This window comes from Symphalangus syndactylus, chromosome 3 (assembly GCF_028878055.3).
Source record: "Symphalangus syndactylus isolate Jambi chromosome 3, NHGRI_mSymSyn1-v2.1_pri, whole genome shotgun sequence".
In the NCBI taxonomy this organism is placed as follows: Eukaryota; Metazoa; Chordata; class Mammalia; order Primates; family Hylobatidae; genus Symphalangus; species Symphalangus syndactylus.
In genome coordinates, this window is record NC_072425.2 from 115326466 (window position 1) to 115346789 (window position 20324).

A 20324-nucleotide genomic window follows, 5' to 3' on the forward strand; every position below is an offset into this window, starting at 1 on the left:
TGTGAGTATGATTATTATTGTTTTGCTAGCAAAAATATCTGAGTATAGGATACACTATTAACCAATCGTTCCATGTATTTTAGTGGAAGTCTCTGACTTTGTTCAATTACATCTTTATTAAAAACAAAAATACAAGAAAAACAATGGAAATGCTATTAAAATTGGACGTGTAATATTAATACACAAGCTCAGTAAATAATAACGCAATCCACCATTAGTTGGGCACATATACAATATTTAACTTTTATAATGATGCCATTAAAATATTATATTCATTTCATACATGAAAATTTAAGGCTCAGGTTAAGTGACTTGCTGAATGTCAAAGTTTACAAATGACATACCTCTTTGTCCATTCCACTCTGTTCCTTCTAATATCTATAGTAAATGTATATAAAATTAATTTAATATTTTTAAACAAAATCCTTATTGAAGGACCAGTGGTGTCCTATGAGGTATGTCCAAAGACTTGTCTGTCAAAGAAATTTAACAACTGTCAAATCATTTAGTACAACATAATTTCATCTAGAAATTATTAAGATTTTAAATAAAATTTTGGAATATATGAATAAATTAATTCAAAATAGATCATAATCTTAGTTAGCTTAGGTCAGACAGCATATTTTTTATAATTATTTTTAAAATATCTGATGAAGACTACCAAATAATGAACAAAATGTTTGAATAGGAGTTCACTGAAGAGGACATGTAGAAATAAAATAAACAAATGCAAAGATGCTATACACAATTAGTTATCAAGGAAGTACAAATTGAAACCATAATGATATACCACCTCATATCTATCTATAAGCATGGAAAAACAAAACAACAACGAAGAAATACTGACAATACCAAATGCTGTTGAAAATGCAAAGTAACAAGAAATTTTTTATATTTCTGGAATTTTCACATGTGCCAGGAAAAATGGTAGGCCTTTTGAAAAACACTTTTGGCAATCTCTTTTAATTTAAATATACACTTATCATATGATCCTGTAGCCCCACTTGTAGTTATATATCTAAGATAAATTAAAACTTACATTCACATACATTAAGCGCACAAGCAATGGTTTTTAAAGATTTTACTTATATTTGACAATAAGAGTAATCTAAACTGGTGAATGGATAAACAAATAGTATTATAACTCTTCAATGGAATATTACTCATTGATGATATGAGAAATATTGTTGACATATGTGACTACATGAAGCTCAAATGCTTTAGGATAAATTATGAATATCGGACTGAAAAGTTTATGCAAATTGAACTTTGTTCTATTTGGTTTGGAAAAGGAAAAACAATAGAAACAGGAAACTTATTAGTTATTTTCAGCGGGTATGTGTAAGAGTTGAATACAAAGAGGCAAAAGGGCATCTATTTTGTTTATAAAATGATTCTTCATCTTGATAATGTCAAGAACTACACAACTTCATGCAATAAAGTCATTGAACTCTACAATGAAAACTGAATTTTACTCTATATAAATTAAACTTCAATAAACTTCACTTTTAAAAACTATATTATATTTACCCTTATGTTGAAATTGATGGTACTTAGAAGCAAATTATACTAATACAAATTAAAAATAATGTTTATTGCTTCATGCATTCTTTTTATTTCCAAATTTTTAAGTATCTCTTAAAAAAATTTAAAGTGAATAATTATTTCCTTGCCTTCAAGGGATTTATAGTATACAATAAATAATAACCATGTAAAAAAATTTAAAATCTACACTTTTTTGGTGTTATAACATTGGAAAACATTTTTGACCATAATGTATAATGCAAGGTATGAATAGAAGATGTGAAATTATATTTCTTGCAAATAGGGGTCCAATTGTTCCTGCAGCATTTGTGAAATGTTGCGTTTCTCTACTAAATCACCATTGCACCATTGCCAAAAATCAATTAACTCTTCTATTCTATTGAGCTATGTGTTTCTCCGTTTTCCAGTGCAGTATTGTCATTACTAATTATATTTATAGTATTTATTGAAATCAGTGAGTGCCCTTCAACTTTATTTTTTTTCAGACATACTTTAGCAATTACAGTTCATTTAACTTTCCAAACAAATATAAAACTATCTAATGGAAGTCTACAGGAAAATTATCCTGGTATTTTCATTATGAATTAATATAATTTATGTGTCAATTTGTGCCAAAGCAATAATACTGAGTTTTCCAGACCATGAACACAATATATCTCTTCACTTATTTAGATCTTTTGATTCCTCTTACCAATGACTTTTGGTTTTCAGCAAATTGATATTTCCGTTATTTTATTATATTTATAAATAAGCATTATTGGGTTTTGGTTGCTATTTTCAATGTCACATAAAAGAAGTAGTTTCCTATTATTCATTGCCAGTGCATATAAATAAATTTGGGTTTAGTATATTAGCTGAATCCCACAGTCTTGCCAAACTCAATTATTGATGCTAAACGTACTTATTTTTTTTAGTAAATTCTTTGGGTCTTATACTGTGAGGTGTGCAAATACAGATAATTTTATTTTTCCATTTCAAAATGAATGCCTTATGTTCTTTTTCATCACTTACTGTAGTATCTAGAATTCACCCCCATTTTACTCATGAAAACATTGAGACAACATAAGTTACATGAGTGGCTAAAGAGTATGTGGCTACATGAAGCATTGGGGATTTGAACTCAGGTCTGTCTGACACAAACTTCTGACATTTAACCACACAACCAATGTAGAATCAATTACTATTTCAATATTATTCTTAAGTTACAAATATATAGAGATATCATTGCAAAATTATTATACTAATGAGATATTGTTCCTATATACTTTGTAAACATTTAAACAATGTTTAGAATGATTCAAGATTAAGTGAGTCCTCAGACTTCACCACTTTTTACCAACTTGGTATAAGACTGGTAGAAAGTGAAGCATAACTTGAATCAAAATGATCATAATGTAGTAAAATGAAGGCATCTGATGGTCTTCATAAATTAATTGTAAGTGTCAAAAATTGAGTAGTTTTAAAGTAGACAGAGAAGTATGAAATATCTATGAAGAGTTGTTTAGGAGTGTTTCTCACTGTTTCTATTACTGTATGTTTGATTGTACTTCATGCAAATATATATGCAGTTAGTAGGTTTGTCCACGATATCAACCCATTCTTAATCACCATGCTTTTCCTCATTACATTTTATTACTACACATTAACTGCATGTGGAAACAAAAGGAAATCCTTGGGTCAAAAACAGCAAAATGTGGAAGTCTGTGTTGAAGACAACTTCAGTGACAGGAAAAGTTATGTTGTGTGAACAGTCTAGGAACTTCATATTTGTACAACACATTCATTCTAACATCTGTGCTGAATATTTTATACATAAAAATATTACTTTGATAAATGTTTAATTTAAATATTTTATTATATGTAAACTATTGTATTGAATTAATAGAAGTTAAAACATTATTGCCTTGCTTACTTAGTTATTTCTAGTTTGATTTATGATTCTTTTTATTTTGGAAATCTAAAAATTATATTATCATTAAAGGGTATTGTATTTTCAATAATATTTAAAGTATATATTTCATAATATATTTTAGTACTAACAATCATATAATTTCAAATTATAAATTATTTATGTTTTTGGTTAAAAAGGAATCTTTTATATAACCAATTAATACAAGTTTCAAAATTATGTGGGTATATAATCTGAATTTATGTTTTATACTAACAAAATATTTTGTGTGAATCAATTTAAGTAAAGTACTATAAAATAATCTTAAGAGTGCTACATTTTTACAACAAACTTCTGCAAAGTCTAAATCTTAAATCTGTTTTTAAAAGACACACAAAAGTCCTCAAAGTGACCTAGCTTCCGTTATATTCATTTTCAGCCACTAGACCATTAAGCATCTACGTATTTTTTAGAAGGAAACTAGTTTCTCCTTGATAATTTATCTAGAGTAGATATCTGGTTGTGAGACTTTAGAAAAATCAAATTACATTGAGCTAATCCTTTTAGTATCACTGGCAAGTATGTGGTAAATCTCTAACTGATAGGCTGTTTATATTTGTTCTTATAATGACAAGATGACTTCAAAGCAGTCTCTGTTCATTTTAATTCCCAGTTTGATTCTTGTTGCAAGGTGTTTACGGGGGGATATCTAAAATGAATTCCATTACATAAAAATGAGAGGTGGTTTCTTGCATTTTCATTATATTATATTGTATTAATTATATGTAACCACATGCCGAAACATGTAAAAGTTAGATTTTTGCAGGTCTCTATTAAAAATCCTGGACTTATGCAGAAAATAACTCGTGACTTGTATACTTAGATTTTCAACACAAGTTCTTTTAATACTTAGTTAACAGTGATTTTGTATGGAATCAGAGAGGCTGTTAGTTTACAATTTAAAAAATCAATATTATTTTTAAAAGCTAAAAATAATAGAAAAAATAATTTCAGAAGAGCTATTTTTTCTTTTTAATTCTTGTTTTCTGAATATGGTCACTCCTCAGATGATTATTTCTCCTCTCAAGCAGTAGGCGGCATTTGGGATTTGTCACTATTTCCATAGAACAGCCAAAGTGATCTATTAAAAGTACCTGTTGGCTCCTATTATTGTTCACTTAAAACTCTCCAGTGACTTCTTCTTACAAAGAGGATAAAAATCCCAACTTGCTATGGCTCCTTTGACCTATGCCATTCCTGCATTTCCAACTTCATTTTATTCCTCTGACTTTGTTCTCTCTCTCACTCACTGTACTGCTCTTTGTTGGGTTACTCAAAACACCAAACTCCTTCTTACCTTATTGATGAGAATAACTCTTCTTTCTGCCCCTTTTAACTCATATTTACATGACTGATTCCTTTTTGTAATTCAGATCCTAATTTATATGTCACCTCTTCAGGTAACCTTGACCACCTTTCACTGTGAGCATTGCAGTTGCTGTCACAATAGCAATTCCCTTTTTGCTTTTAACTTAAATATAGTTTCCAGGACCCATCTCTACTTTGTGGAAATTTGACTTTACTCTAGGCTAACGATGATGATTTTTCTTTCTAACTTCATCATAATTACATTAAATTCTCATCACCGTCATTCTTTTTCAGAATGCGCCCTTTCAGATCCATGTGATCCAGGCGAACATATGCTAGGGTCTTCACATAAATAACTTTTTTAATATTTTAAAGACAAGACTTTAATTATCTTGTTCTTTCTCTGTCTCTCAACTTAGTCAAGATCAAGGAAACATACAGTGTGGGAAGTGTTTAATAGATGAACAGTAACAGAAAATCTACTTTAAAATGAAAGTAGGCCAGGAGCAGTAGCTCATACCTGCAGTCCCAGCACTTTGGGAGGCCAAGGCAGGCGGATCACCTGAGGTCAGGAGTTCGAGACCAGCCTGACTAACGTGGTGAAACCCCCTCTCTACTAAAAATACAAAAATTAGCCTGGCATAGTGGCAGATGCCTGTAATCCCAGCTACTCGGGAGGCTGAGGCAGGAGAACGGCTTGAACCTGGGAGGCAGAGGTTGCAGTGAGCCGAGATCACGCCATTGCCCTCCAGCAGCCTGGGCGACAGAGTGACAATCTATCTAAAAAAAAAAAAAAAAAAGAAAGAAAGAAAGTAATACTGAATCTGAGCCCCTTGAAGTTATCATTAAGCTGTTGATTTGAAGTAGTCCTGAAGTCTACCTTGACCTTAGAATTAGTGTCATTATTTTACTGGTTTTTTTTTTCATTTCTTGCAGTTGAATGCACTTTCACTGATGTACATCTATCTTATTTAATGTTACTATCCTTAGTAACTTTCTGTCCAATTACCCTGTCTTATTTTCTACCTTGAATTTAGATCAGAAATTATCTTATATTTATTTAATGTTTATATAGCCTTAAGAATAAGAACATTAACAACTAGAGGTTAATTTCTCTAGTTTATTTTTATATTTCTTAGCACATAGGAGGTAAAAAAGTAATTTTTGTTGGATAAATGAGTGATGAAAATGGCTGGATAAATTAGATATCAGGGCCAGTTTGGTTATATCAGGTTTATTAAGCTGCGTCCCCTCATTCTTTACAGAAATCTTGAAACCACAAAGAACCTGAAGTCCTAAAGTTCCAAAAGCTACACTGCATATTTTTTTGAAGAAATCTTGCCTTGCCACATCCCTTTAACTTGCCTGTGTTCATTTTAGTTTCTCTGAGTTTATAGTCAACTCTGTTAAACAGGGTTTTTGCGAATGCCTGAGACTTAGGCCCAACTCTGCATCTATGTTACTAATCCTAAACTGTTTCCTAAGTTCCCCTAAGCGCTGACTCCTCCCACATGAAAGCACCGTAATCATCTGAAACTCAACACATATGTTTAAAGCATTGTTCCTTTCTATTATTGTACCCAATTTTAATTTATTGGAATATGGAATGTGAAGACTTGAGCCAAAATGTTTTTACTGGGATATTAGCTGAAGATGAGAGAAAAGCAAAATGAAAAGAAGGTTTAACTGTCACACTGCTGAGAGCTATTTAGCCCTTGACTGCTTATTCCTATATTTCTTCCACTTGAGAGACATTATACATCTATCTTGTTTATGCTACTATTATTTTAAGAGGTATGCCATAGTCAGGTGGACCTTGTTCTAACAGATATATTTATACATATATATATACACACAAAGACACACTATATATATATGTATATGTATATATACATACACATATCTAAGTATATAAACACACATACATTTACATAAATACACGTTTTATGAGGGCAAAATCTTTGTATCCCTCAAAGTACATGCAGAATGTTTGTCGATTAGAGTTATTTGGCTTTTGCCTCATGATGCAAGATCAGAACATCAAAAGAAAAAATAAGCATTGCAGAACCAGACACAGTGTGTTTTTTACTGGGTGTGTTATTGGGTTATTAACTTTTAAGTGTACATAATTTATTATTATTATTATTACTATACTTTAAGTTTTAGGGTACATGTGCACAACGTGCAGGTTTGTTACATATGTATACATGTGCCATGTTCGTGTGCTGCACCCATTAACTCGTCATTCAGCATTAGGTATATTACCTAATGCTATCCCTCCCCCCTCCCCCGACCCCACGACAGGCCCCTGTGTGTGATGTTCCTCTTCCTGTGTCCATGTGTTCTCGTTGTTCAATTCCCACCTATGAGTGAGAACATGCGGTGTTTGGTTTTTTGTCCTTGCAATAGTTTGCTGAGAATGATGGTTTCCAGCTTCTTCCATGTCCCTACAAAGGACATGAACTCATCATTTTTTATGGCTGCATAGTATTCCATGGTGTATATGTGCCACATTTTCTTAATCCAGTCTATCATTGTTGGACATTTGGGTTGGTTCCAAGTCTTTGCTATTGTGAATAGTGCCACAATAAACATACGTGTGCATGTGTCTTTATAGCAGCATGATTTATAATACTTTGAGTATATACCCAGTAATGGGATGGCTGGGTCAAATGGTATTTCTAGTTCTAGATCCCTGAGGAATCGCCACACCAACTTCCACAATGGTTGAACTAATTTTACTCATCTATAGGTTGAGGTTAATATTGACATCTACGTAAAAGTACTTCCATGAAGATTAAATGAGATAGATAGTACTGTATAATTTTTAAGAATAGAGTAAAATCAAGCAGCCTCATTTGAATTACATGCATCTACTTGCCCATTGCACAATGTTAGGTTATGAAAGCTTCCAGAGTACTAGTATCTTCATTTAATAAAAGTATAATACATACTTCAAAATGCTGTGAAGAATAAGTGAGATAATGTATATAGAGCACTTACAACCGTTCTTCAAATATATTAATATATCAATACATAGTATTTTGATAATTTTATTTTCGAAAAGTTGTTTTGAAGAATTGATTTCTGCTTATAATGTTCCCAGAACATAGCTTAGTTTATAGTAAGTTTTTAGTTAATGGATTCTATTTTAGTTCTATTTTATTCACATTTGTGTGATCAGATCTTTGGTGATCACGGATCAAGCTCTAAAACATTATGTACTTTAAGCCTTGGCCGGGCAGAGAGGCTCACGCCTGTAATCCCAGCACTTTGAGAGGCTGAGGTGGGTGGATCATGAGGTCAAGAGATCGAGACCATCCTGGCCTACATGGTGAAACCCCATCTCTACTAAGAATACAAAAATTAGCTGGGCGTGGTGGCACGTGCCTGTAATCCCAGCTACTAGGGAGGCTGAGGCAGGAGAATTGCTTCAACCAGGGAGGCGGTGGTTTGCAGTGAGCCGAGATCGTGCCACTGCACTCCACATTGGAGACAGAGTGAGACTCTGTCTCAAAAATAAAAAAAAAGGACTTATATATTTTTTAAAAAACTTTTTTGAAGTTTTGAATTGCAAAGATAGTTTACAGAGTTCCATTTATACTACACCGAATTTCCTCTATATGTAATATCTTACATTTATCCAGGATCCCATGCGAGTTACTATGTTACATTTACTAATTGTATCTCCTTAGGCTCTTCTTGGCTGTGACAGTTTCTCAGTTGTTCCCTATCTTTAATGATGTAGTTTTGAGGTGTGCTGCTCAGGTATTTGCAGAATGTGCCTTAATTGGGATTTGTCTGGTGTTCCTCTCTTGTTTAAAGTGAGGTTATGTGTTTTGGGGAGGAAGAAGTGAGAGACACACTGTCATTTTTATCACATCATATTAAGGGTACATACTCTTAACACGACATCACTGCTGATGTGAAACCTGATCATTTCATTGAGGTAGTGTTTATTGGGGCTTTCTATTGTAAAATTATTCTTTTTTTTCTCTTCCCCTACTGTACTCCTTGGAAGTCATTATTTCTAACTCTGCTGGGGTCTTATTTTATCTAAACTCTCTCAGCTGACAGAGCAAGAAAATGCATGTAGCAATATATAAATATCTACAAATATTTCAAATGCAATATTATGTAACTATAGTAAGTTAAACCGTAGCACACACTGATGTCCTTAACTGTAATCAAGGACCACGTCGATCATTCTAACTTCCTCCTCTTACTTAACTATAAACTCCCACTACAACAGGGAGAACAGGCTTCCACCATTCTTTTACTTAATTGCTCAGATCTAGTATGCATGAGTGGTGGTGTCTGAATTAACACATAATCCTGTGCTAAAGAACATATCATATAGTATATACACAATGCTTATCTATACTCACTTTTTCCTGTGGTCTCACAGACACCCCACAATTCGGAATTTATTTATGGCAGCATCTTTTTCCCTACTTCCTTCAGTGATATTACTTCATACACTTGTAATACAGTTATATTGTTTTGTCACATTCTGCATGCCATCCTAGAATCCTTGACCCTCTAAATTATTGTGAGATTTTACTTTACATACATTAAGTTTCACTCTGTGTTACAAAGTTCTATATAATTTAACAAATGCATAGATTTTTGCATTGAGTTGTCTTCTTCCCCTAAGTATTCTTAGTTGAATGCTTGGTGCTTTATTATTAAATATTTTGCTTTTATCTAACCCAATAAACTATGTTTCCTTTGAACAGTAACTACATTTGATACCACATAGTAATAATTCTGGATGCAGAGTTCCTGTACTGAGTTTAAGATACATTATTATTTTCTCTGGAAAAATCTTTAGTCCTTTAGTCTGCTTTGCTGCCTGCAGCACTGACCAATCCTTCATATTTTGAGGCAAACCAAAAAAGTCTTATAGCATATTATTTTAGCTATGTAACAGTAAATCAGATTAAATAAGATATTTTTCCAATTGATAGATTGTAATAGTGGGAATTTTACAAAAATACGGAGAAAGCAAACCCAGAATATTTCTAATAAATAATCTTGGTATAGTTATAGCTCACCTTATTTAATATTCTTATGAAAGTCTACTGTTAATAGTTTTTCTTTCTTTTTTATTGTGGTAAAATGCATATAACAAAATTTATCATTTTAGCCATTTCTAATTGTACAGTTCAGTGGTATTATATATTCATAATATTGTGCAACCATGACCACCATCCATTTCCACAACTCTTTTCATCTTGTAAAATTGAAACTCTATACCCATTAAACATAAATCCCTGTTCTCCCCATTGCCCCTGCCCTGCCAGTCCCTGGCAACCATCATTCTATTTTCTGTCTTTTTGATTTTGACTACTCTCATTACCTCATGTAAGTAGTATCATATGTTATTTGTCTTTTTGTAACTGGCTTATTTCACCTAGTATAATGTCCTCAAGGTTTATTCTTGTTGTAGCATTATATCAGAATTTTATTCCTTTTTAAAGCTGAATAATATTTCATGTGTATATACAATATTGTGTTTATCCATCCATCCATCGATGGACACTTGAATTATTTCCACATTTTAGTTATGTGGATAATGCTGCTCGGAACGTAGGAATACAAATATCTCTTTGAGACTCTAATTTTGATTCTTGTGGATATACACCTAGCAGTGAAATTGATCAATTATATTATAATAGCATTTCTAATTGTATAAGGAACTGTCATACTGTTTTCCACTGTGGCTTCAATATTTTATATTCTCACACAAAGTGCAAAAGGGTTGCAATTTCTCTACATCTTTATCCTCATCAAAACTTGTTATTTTCTGTTTTTTTTTTTTTCATAGTGGTTATTCTAATGGGTGTGATGTGGTATCTCTTTGTAGTTTTGACTTGCATTTCCCTAATGATTAGTGATGTTGAGCATCTTGTTATGTACTTATTGGCCATTTGTAAATTTTTTGGAGAAATGTCTGTTCAAGTCATTTTCCTGTTTTCGAATTGAGTTGTTTGGCTTTCGTTGTTCCTGAGTTTCAGGAGTCCTCTATGTATTCTGGATATGAATCACTTACTAGATATATGATTTGCAAATATGTTTTACCATTCTGTGGGGTGTTGTTTAACTCTGTTGATATTGTCCTTTGATACACATATCTTTTAAAAAATTATGTGGTTAAAATTTGACTATTTCTTCTTTTGTTGCCTGTGTCTTTGGTGTCATCTCCAAGAAACTGCCAAATCCAATGTCATACAATTTTGTTCTATATTTCATTCTGTTTTATAGTTTTAGACCTTACATTTATTCTTTTGATTCCGTTAGAGTTAATTCTTGTATATAGTACAAGGTAAAGGACAACTTCATTCTTTTGCTTGTGGATATTAAGTTGTTGCCACACTACGTTAAAAAGATTGTCCTTTCTTCATGAAATGATCTTAGCATCCCTGTCAAAAATCATTTGACCATATATGTAAGGGTTTATTTCAGGGCTTTCTATTCTATTTCACTGATTTATGTGGCTGTCTTTATGCCAGTACCACACATTTCAGAATACTTAGCTTTGTAGTAAATTTTGAAATCAAGAAGGGTGGGTCTTATTACTTTCTTCATGTTTCAAAATTGATTTTGCCATTCAGCATCCCTTGATATCCCATATGAATTTGAAGATGGGTTTTTCTGTTTCTGCAAATTCATTTGGATTTTAATAGGAATTGCATTTAATCTGAAAATTGTTTTGGGTAGCATTGATATAATGATATTAAGCCTTCCAATCCATAAACATGGGATGAGTTTCTATTCATCTGTGACTTCTTTAATTTATGTCACCAATGTTTTGTAGTTTTCATTAAACAAGCTTTCATCTCATTGATAAATTCCTAAGTATTTTATTCTTTTTGATGCTGTTGTAATGTAGAAAATAGAAGCTTTTCTTTATTTCTTTCCAGGTTGTATGTTGATAGTGTATAGAAACAAAACTGAATTTTGTGCATTGACTTTGTATCCTGCTACTTTGGTGAATTCATTTATTATTTCTTATAGTTTGTGTGTGTGTGTGTTTGTGTGTCTGTGTGTGTGTGAAATCGTTGGTGTTTTCCATGTAGATAGTCGTACCATCTGTGAAGAGATCATTGTACTTTTTACTTCCAAATTAAACGTGCTTTACTACTTTTTCTTGCCTAATTTCTCTGGCTAGAATTTATAGTACTCAGTTGAACCAAAGTGGCAAAAGTTAAACATTTGCTTTGCTTTTGAACTTAGAAAAAAAAAGCTTTCACTTCCTTTAGCATGATGATTGCTATGGATTTTTTATATATGTCTTTTATTACATTGAGCTTCTTTCCATTTTTTCCTTGTTTGATGAGGGTGTTTGTCATGGAAGAATGTTGTATTTTGTCAAATGCATTTTCTGCATCAATTGAGACGATCATGTGGTTTATTCCCACCATTTAATCAATATGGTGTATTATATCAATTGATTTTCAAACATTGTCATTGTTGCATTCCAGAAATAAATACTATTTAGTCATTTTGTTTTGTTTTGTTGTGTTGTGTTGTGTTTTGAGACAGAGTCTCACTCGGTTGCCCAGGCTGGAGTGCAGTGGTGCGATCTCGGCTCACTGCAACCTCTGTCTCCTGGGTTCAAGCAATTTTCCTACCTCAGCCTCCCAAGTAGCTGGGATTACAGGCACCCGCCACTATGCCCAGCTAATTTTTTGTGTTTTTAGTAGAGATGAGGTTTCACCATGTTGGCCAGGCTGGTTTCGAACCCCTGATCTCAAGTGATCCACCTGCCTTGGCCTCCCAAAGTGCTAGGAATACAGGCTTGAGCCACCACACCAGCCTACTCATGGTTTATAATCATTTAAATGTAGTGCTAAATTCAGACTGCTAGTATTTTGTTGGGGATTTTTCCATCAATGTTCAAGAGCTATTAGTCTATACTCTTCTTGTAGTGTCTAGGTCTGGCTTTGGTATTGAGGTAACGCAGACTTCATGGAATACGGAAGTGTTTCCTTTGCTCTTTGCTACTGCTTCTTCTTTTCTCCTTCTTTTTTTTTTTTTTTGCAAATGTTCAAGAAATTTCGTGTTCAATTATCTTTAAATATTTGGTAGAATTCACTAGTAAAGCCAATAGGTCCTGGCCCTTTGTTGGGAGAGTTTTGATTACTGATTCAATCCCCTTACTAGTTTTAGCTTTATTCAGATATTTCATTTTTTTCTGAATTAGTCTTTGTAGCTTTCGTGTTTCTAGAAATTTGTCTATTTTATCTGGGTTATCCAATTTGTTAGTGTACAATTTGTTCACAGTACTCTCTTATAATCCTTAATATTTCTGTAGAATAGGTAGTAATGTACCCACTTTGATTTCTGATTTCAGTCGCTCGAATAGTCATTCTTTTTTTCTTAACTTATCTAGCTAAAGGTTTAGCAGTTTTATTGAACTTTTTAAAGAACTACCTTTTGGTTTCATTGATTTTCTCTATTGTTTCTCTATTCTCAATTTCATTTATCTCTATTGTAATCTTTCTTATTTCCTTCTTTCTATTACCTTTGGAATTCTTTTTTTTAGTTTTTCAAGTTGTAAATCAGGTTTTCGATTTTGGATCTTTCTTGTTTTTTAATGTAAGCTTGTATAACTATAAATTTCACCCTGCATACTGTTTTTGCTCTGTTCCACGTTTCGGTGTGTTGTGTTTTCATTTTAATTCATCTAGAAGTATTTTGTAATTTTCCTTGTGAATTACTGGATCCATTGGCAATGTGTAAGAGTATGTTTCTTAAATTTTGTAAATTTTTAAGTTTTACTACTGCTATTGATTTTTAACTTAATACCATTTTGGTTAGAAAAGATACTGTGTAATAACTATCTATTGAGACTTCATATTTGGCCTAACATATGGTCAATCCTGGAAAATGTTCCATGTGCCCGATGTAACAGTGTATGCTGTTGTTGACTAAATAATCTGTATATGTCTGTTAGATGTTAGATATACTGGTTTTAGTACTCTACTTGCTAACTTAACTTATGTCTGGTTGTTCTATCCATTATTGAAAGTGGGGTTTTGCAATTTCCAACTATCATTGAACAACTGTCTAAAGTTTCTCCCTTTAATTTTGTCAATTTTAGCTTCATATATTTTGATAATCTATATTAGGTATATAATTGTTTATAATAGTTCTATTTTCTTGCTATATTGAACTTTTTATTATTACATAATATCCTTCTTTGTCTCCTGTAAGCTTTTTTGATGAAAGTCTATTTTTTCTTATATTAATATAGCTACTCCTGCTCCCTTTTATTTACTATTTGCATGTTATATAATTTTCCGTTCTCTCACTTTCATTCTATTTGTGTCATTGAATATAAAGTGAGTCACCTATAGACAGCATATAGTTTTATAAAGGGTTGTTTAGATCCATTCTGCCAATTTGTGTCTTTCATTTGAAGAGTGTAATACATTTTCTGCCAAGTAATTACTGATAAATTGAGTCTTAATTTTGTTACTTATATGCCTAATTGCTTTTTGGATCCTCGTTTCCTGCATTACTGTCAGCTATTGTGTTTATTTTTATTGTGGAGTAAAATATTTAAATTCATGTATCAGATCTTTTTGTATAGTATATTTTTTGTAGTTACCATGAAATTAAATTTAGAATCTTAAAATTATAATATTCCAATTAGAGTTTATTTATATTAACTTTAATAGCATGCAAAAACTCTGCTCCTTTAAAAGCTTCATCTCCACCCTTTTTGAAAATTGATATCAAACATTAAGTTTATACATTGTGTGCCCCAAAATATCTACTAATGGTTATTTTAAATGCATTTTTCTATTAAATTATATACAAAAAACTGTTGAGTTACAAGCCAAAGTTATAAGAGCTCTAGCTTTTATAATTGCCCATGTGTTTACCTTTATTAAGATCTAAAATTTTTCACGTGGCTTCAAGTTACTATCAGCTGTGATTTCATTTTTGCCTTGTAGAAATCCCTTAAGCATTTCTTGAATGACAGGTCTAATGGTAACAAGCTTCCTCAGCTTTTGTTTATCTGAGAACATCCTAATTTCTTCCTTAATTTTGAAGAACAGATTTGCTATACATAGGATTATTGGTTGACAGTTCTTTTTTTTTTTTTTAATTAACTCGGAGTATATTAGCCCACCGTCTTCTAGTCTCCAAAGTTACTGAGAAATCTCTTGATAGGCCAGGTGTGGTGGCTCACGCTTGTAATCCCAGCCCAATTATTTGGCAATGTGTAAAGGTATGTTTCTTAAACTTTGTAAATTTTTAAGTTTACAAAAATTGGGAGGCCAAGGTGGGTGGATCACCTGAGGTCAGAAGTTCAAAACCAGCCTGGCCAACATACTAAAACCCTGTCTCAAATAAAAACACCAAAATTAGCCAGGCATGGTTTGGGGAGCCTATAATCCCAGCTACTCAGGAGGGTGAGGCAGGAGAATCATTTGAACCCAGGAGGCAGAGGTTGCAGTGAACTGAGATCATGCCACTGCACTCCCACTTGGGCAACAAGAGTGAAACTCCATCTTCAAAAAAAAAAAAAAAAAGGAAGAAAGAAATCTGTTGATAATATTACTGAAGATTATTCATACGTTAAAAAATCACTTTTCTCTTGCAACTTTCAAGATTATATCTTTATCTTTCAAAAGTTCAATCATAATTTGTCTTTTCGTGGGTCTCTTTGAGTTCATCTTATTTTTCAGGAGGTTTATATTCATGTTTTTCATCAAACTGAAAAGTTTCCAGCCATTATTTTTATAAATATTCTCTTTCACCATTTCTCTTTTTGTTTCTCTTCTAAGACTCCCAAAATACATATGTTGGTCGGCTTCACGGTGTCCCATAGGTCATTTAGGCTCTGTTAACTTTTCTTCAATCTTTTTTTCTGTTCCTCAGACCCAATACTTTACATTATCTTACCTTCAAGTTCACTAATTCTTTTTTTGGCTTACTCAGAATTGCCTTTGAATTCCTTTAGTGAATGTTTTTATTTCAAATATTGCAATTATAAGTTTTAGAATTTCTTTTTGGTTTCTTTTTAAGATTTCTATCTTTTTATTAATATTTCTAATTTATTATTTTTTCTTGTTTATTATTATAAATGTGTTCTCCACATTTTTCTTTAGTTCTTCAAGCATCTTTAAGAAAGTTATTTTAAAGTCTTTGTTTGGTAGATCTATCAGTTTTTTATTGATTTTTTTCATTTTAATGTGCCATACTTTCTATTGTCTTTGTATGCCTTGTAATTTTTTCTCAAAAAATGAATATTTGAACCTAATAATTTTGTACTGTGGAAATTGGATTCTCGCCCTTACCTAGGGTATGTTGTTCTTTGTAATTGCTTTTACTTATTTATTGTTGTTGTTGTTTTAAAAATATTTTCTAGAATGTCTGTGCCAATAATCAGTCTGAATTATAAATTTAGGGTGTTTGTAGGTCTTTTAAGAACCTGCACTTTCTCTGGGCACACACAATCACTTTATAATTTCCTTATATAAAAGTGTACTTAAATTATTGTTCTTTAATCTCTGGTAACCAAAATGGGGGAAAGAGAAAATACAAGAGTGAAGAAATGGTCACTGAGTCATTAAATCTGTCTGGAAGTCACTTTAGAAGAAGGGGGCCGTGTTTGCTACAATGGAGGAAGGTAAAACAGCAATGGCTGCCAGCCCCTTTGTTTGCAGCTCTGTGATAAGACATGGCAACCAATTATTAGAGCAAAGATCTCTAATATTTGGAGGACAGAGTCTTTTTTTTTCCAATCTTGGCTCCTGAAAGCTGTGTTCAGGTGGACCTGGGAACAAGTGTACAACTGCCTGTCATAAGGCAGAGGGTGGGGATGAGTAACTGTTACAGTGCTAAGAGCTGAAATTGAAAATAAATAAATAAATAAATAAATAAATAAATAAATAACTGCAACTTACCATCCAAGCCCTGCCCTGGAAGTTGGAAGGCTTCAATAGACTCCAGAGTTCCAAAATTCCTACATAAGACATATTATGCCAATGCAACTGATTACATGGTGGTACAGATTCCTGAGTCTTCCTACTCCATCATCTTTACAGCCTACTGTGAATAATTTTTAAATAAAATATATTTTTAAAATTGCCACTTAAAATATTTCTACTGAATATTATTGTGGACTATAAGACTATCTTTTACATAGATACAGTTTTATAGATCAAGTGTACTTAGCAAAATGCATAATTATAATCTTTTAAAAGGTGCACTTAAGCGGACATAAAACCATTATTAAAACTAATTTGACAATAATAATAAAAAGAAAAAGTATTTTAAAAATCAGTCTAACAAAAATATGTTTCTCAGAAATATGTTTACAGAACTAATAAATTTTTAAAAATATTGTCAGTTTATTGATTTACTACCAAATATTCTGGGAAATTGGTTTAAAAATAAATTATTGAATTCCACAAAACAAAACTATGCAATTGGTATCTAGAAATTAACTCTGCCTAGTTTATTAAATAAGTACTGAGAAATTGCTAATACGTTAGATACATGTTCCAATCCTGGTAAAAGTCTCACGCCCTCCTACTTTTCCTCTCCCACCTCATATTTCAGCCCTGGAGAACATTAGGCTTGATCAGGTAAAGAACGTATAGGACACAACAGAAACGTAGGCCTAGAATTTCTAAAGAAGGACTAAAGGAATTGTATGTTTGAACTTTTCTTCTACTAGAGTTTTTGACATCATTCTGCACGGGAATTTTTTCCCTTGATACTAATGTAATAAGAATTGAAATAAGACTGTGCCATTTTTTAAAAGGTACTTCTGGAGAGTCTCCTCTTTCTGGTTTTTTTTTTTTTTTGTGATGGAGTCTCTCTGTGTCACGCAGGATGGAGTGGCATGATCTCGGCTCACTGCAACCTCCACCTCCCTGGTTCAAGCGATTCTCCTGCCTCAGCCTACTGAGTAGCTGGGATTACAGGCGTCTGCCACAACACCCGGCTAATTTTTATATTTTGTAGTAGAGACGGGGTTTCAGCATATTGGCCAGGCTGGTCTCGAACTCCTGGCCTTAAATGATCCACCTACCTTGGCCTCCCAAAGTGTTGGCATTACAGGCGTGAGCCACCATGACTGGCTCCCATTTTCAACAGAGTAAAAGACGATGGAAATAATTTACTGAAGCAGGCAAGAAAAAGCTGTCTAAACATCTTTTATTTTCAGTTTTTTCTCCCTTTGTCTTTCAGTTATAGTGGTGAAATGTGAAAATACAAGATCTATGAGATCTACCATAGTAATGTTGTAAGCTCTATAGTACATTAGTACGTAAATATTGATGTGCAGGATAGTAATTAAGCCTGAAATTTGGCGCTAGGATTCATAATGCATTCTAATAACAGAATTCAGAGCTAGGATTCAAGTTTCTCAGTTGGAATTAGTTGATAATTAAAAGATTGAGGGGGTGGAGCCAAGATGGCCGAATAGGAACAGCTCCGGTCTCCAGCTCCCAGCCCCAGCGACACAGAAGACGGATGATTTCTGCATTTCTGCTTGAGGTACCGGTTTCATCTCACTAGGGAGTGCCTAACAGTGGGTGCAGGACAGTCGGTGAAGCGCACTGTCCGTGAGCCGAAGCAAGGTGAGGCATTGCCTCACTCGGGAAGCGCAAGGGGTCAGGGAGTTCCCTTTCCTAGTCAAAGAAAGGGGAAACAGACGGCACCTGGAATATCGGGTCAGTCCCATCCTAATACTGCGCTTTTCCAACGGGCCTGGAAAACAGCACACTAGGAGATTGTGTCCCGCACCTGGCTCGGAGGGTCCTATGCCCAGGGAGTCTCGCTGATTGCTAGCACAGCAGTCTGAGATCAAGCTGCAAGGCGGCAGCGAGGCTGGGGGAGGGGCGCCCGCCATTGCCCAGGCTTGCTTAGGTAAACAAAGCAGCCAGGAAGCTCGAACTGGGTGGAGCCCACCACAGCTCAAGGAGGCTTGCCTGCCTCTGTAGGTTCCACATCTGGGGGCAGGGCACAGACAAACAAAAACTCAGCAAGAACCTCCACAGACTTAAATGTCCCTGTCTGACTGACAGCTTTGAAGAGAGTAGCCCAGCACGCAGCTGGAGATCTGAGAACGGAGAGACTGCCTCCTAAAGTGGGTCCCTCACCCCTGAGCAGCCTAACTGGGAGGCACCCCCCAGTAGGGACAGACTGACACCTCATTCAGCCGGGTACTCCTCTGAGACAAAACTTTCAGAGGAACTATCAGACAGCTGAATTTGTGGTCTGACGAAAATCCGCTGTTCTGCAGCCACCGCTGCTGACACCCAGCCAAACAGGGTCTGGAGTGGACATCTAGTAAACTCCAGCAGACCTGCAGCTGAGGGTCCTGTCTGGTAGAAGGAAAACTAACAAACAGAAAGGACATCGACACCAAAAACCCATCTGTACATCACCATCATCAAAGACAAAAAGTAGATAAAACCACAAAGATGGGGGAAAAACAGAGCAAAAAAACTGGAAACTCTAAAAAACAGAGCACCTCTCCTCCTCCAAAGGAACGCAGTTCCTCAGCAGCAACAGAACAAAGCTGGATGGAGGATGAAGTTGACGAGTTGAGAGAAGAAGGCTTCAGACGATCAAACTATTCTGAGATATGGGAGGAAATTCAAAACAATAGCAAAGAAGTTAAAAACTTGGAAAAAAAATTAGAAGAATAGATAACTAGAATAACCAATGGAGAGAAGGGCTTAAAGGAGCTGATGGAGCTGAAAGCCAAGTTTCGAGAACTACACGAAGATTGCATAAGCCACAGTAGCAGATGCGATCAACTGGAAGAAAGGGTATCGCTGATAGAAGATGAAATGAATGAAATGAAGCGAGAAGGGAAGTTTAGAGAAAAAAGAATAAAAAGAAATGAACAAAGCCTCCAAGAAATTTGGGACTATGTGAAAAGACCAAACCTACGTCTGATTGGTGTACCTGAAAATGATGAGGACAATGGAACCAAGTTGGAAAACACTCTGCAAGATATTATCCAGGAGAACTTCCCCAATCTAGCAAAGCAGGCCAGCATTCAGATTCAGGAAATACAGAAAACGCCACAAAGATACTCCTCAAGAAGAGCAACTCCAAGACAAATAATTGTCAGATTCACCAAAGTTGAAATGAAGGAAAAAATGTTAAGGGCAGCCAGAGAGAAAGGTCGGGTTACCCACAAAGGGAAGCCCATCAGACTAACAGCTGATCTCTCAGCAGAAACTCTACAAGCCAGAAGAGAGTGGGGGCTGATATTCAACATTCTTAAAGAAAAGAATTTTCAACCCAGAATTTCCTATCCCGCCAAACTAAGCTTCATAAGTGAAGGAGAAATAAAATACTTTACAGACAAGCAAACGCTGAGTGATTTTGTCACCACCAGGCCTGCCCTAAAAGAGCTCCTGAAGGAAGCACTAAACATGGAAAGGATCAACCGGTACCAGCCACTGCAAAAACACGCCAAATTGTAAAGACCATCGAGGCTAGGAAGAAACTATAGCAACTAACGAGCAAAATAACC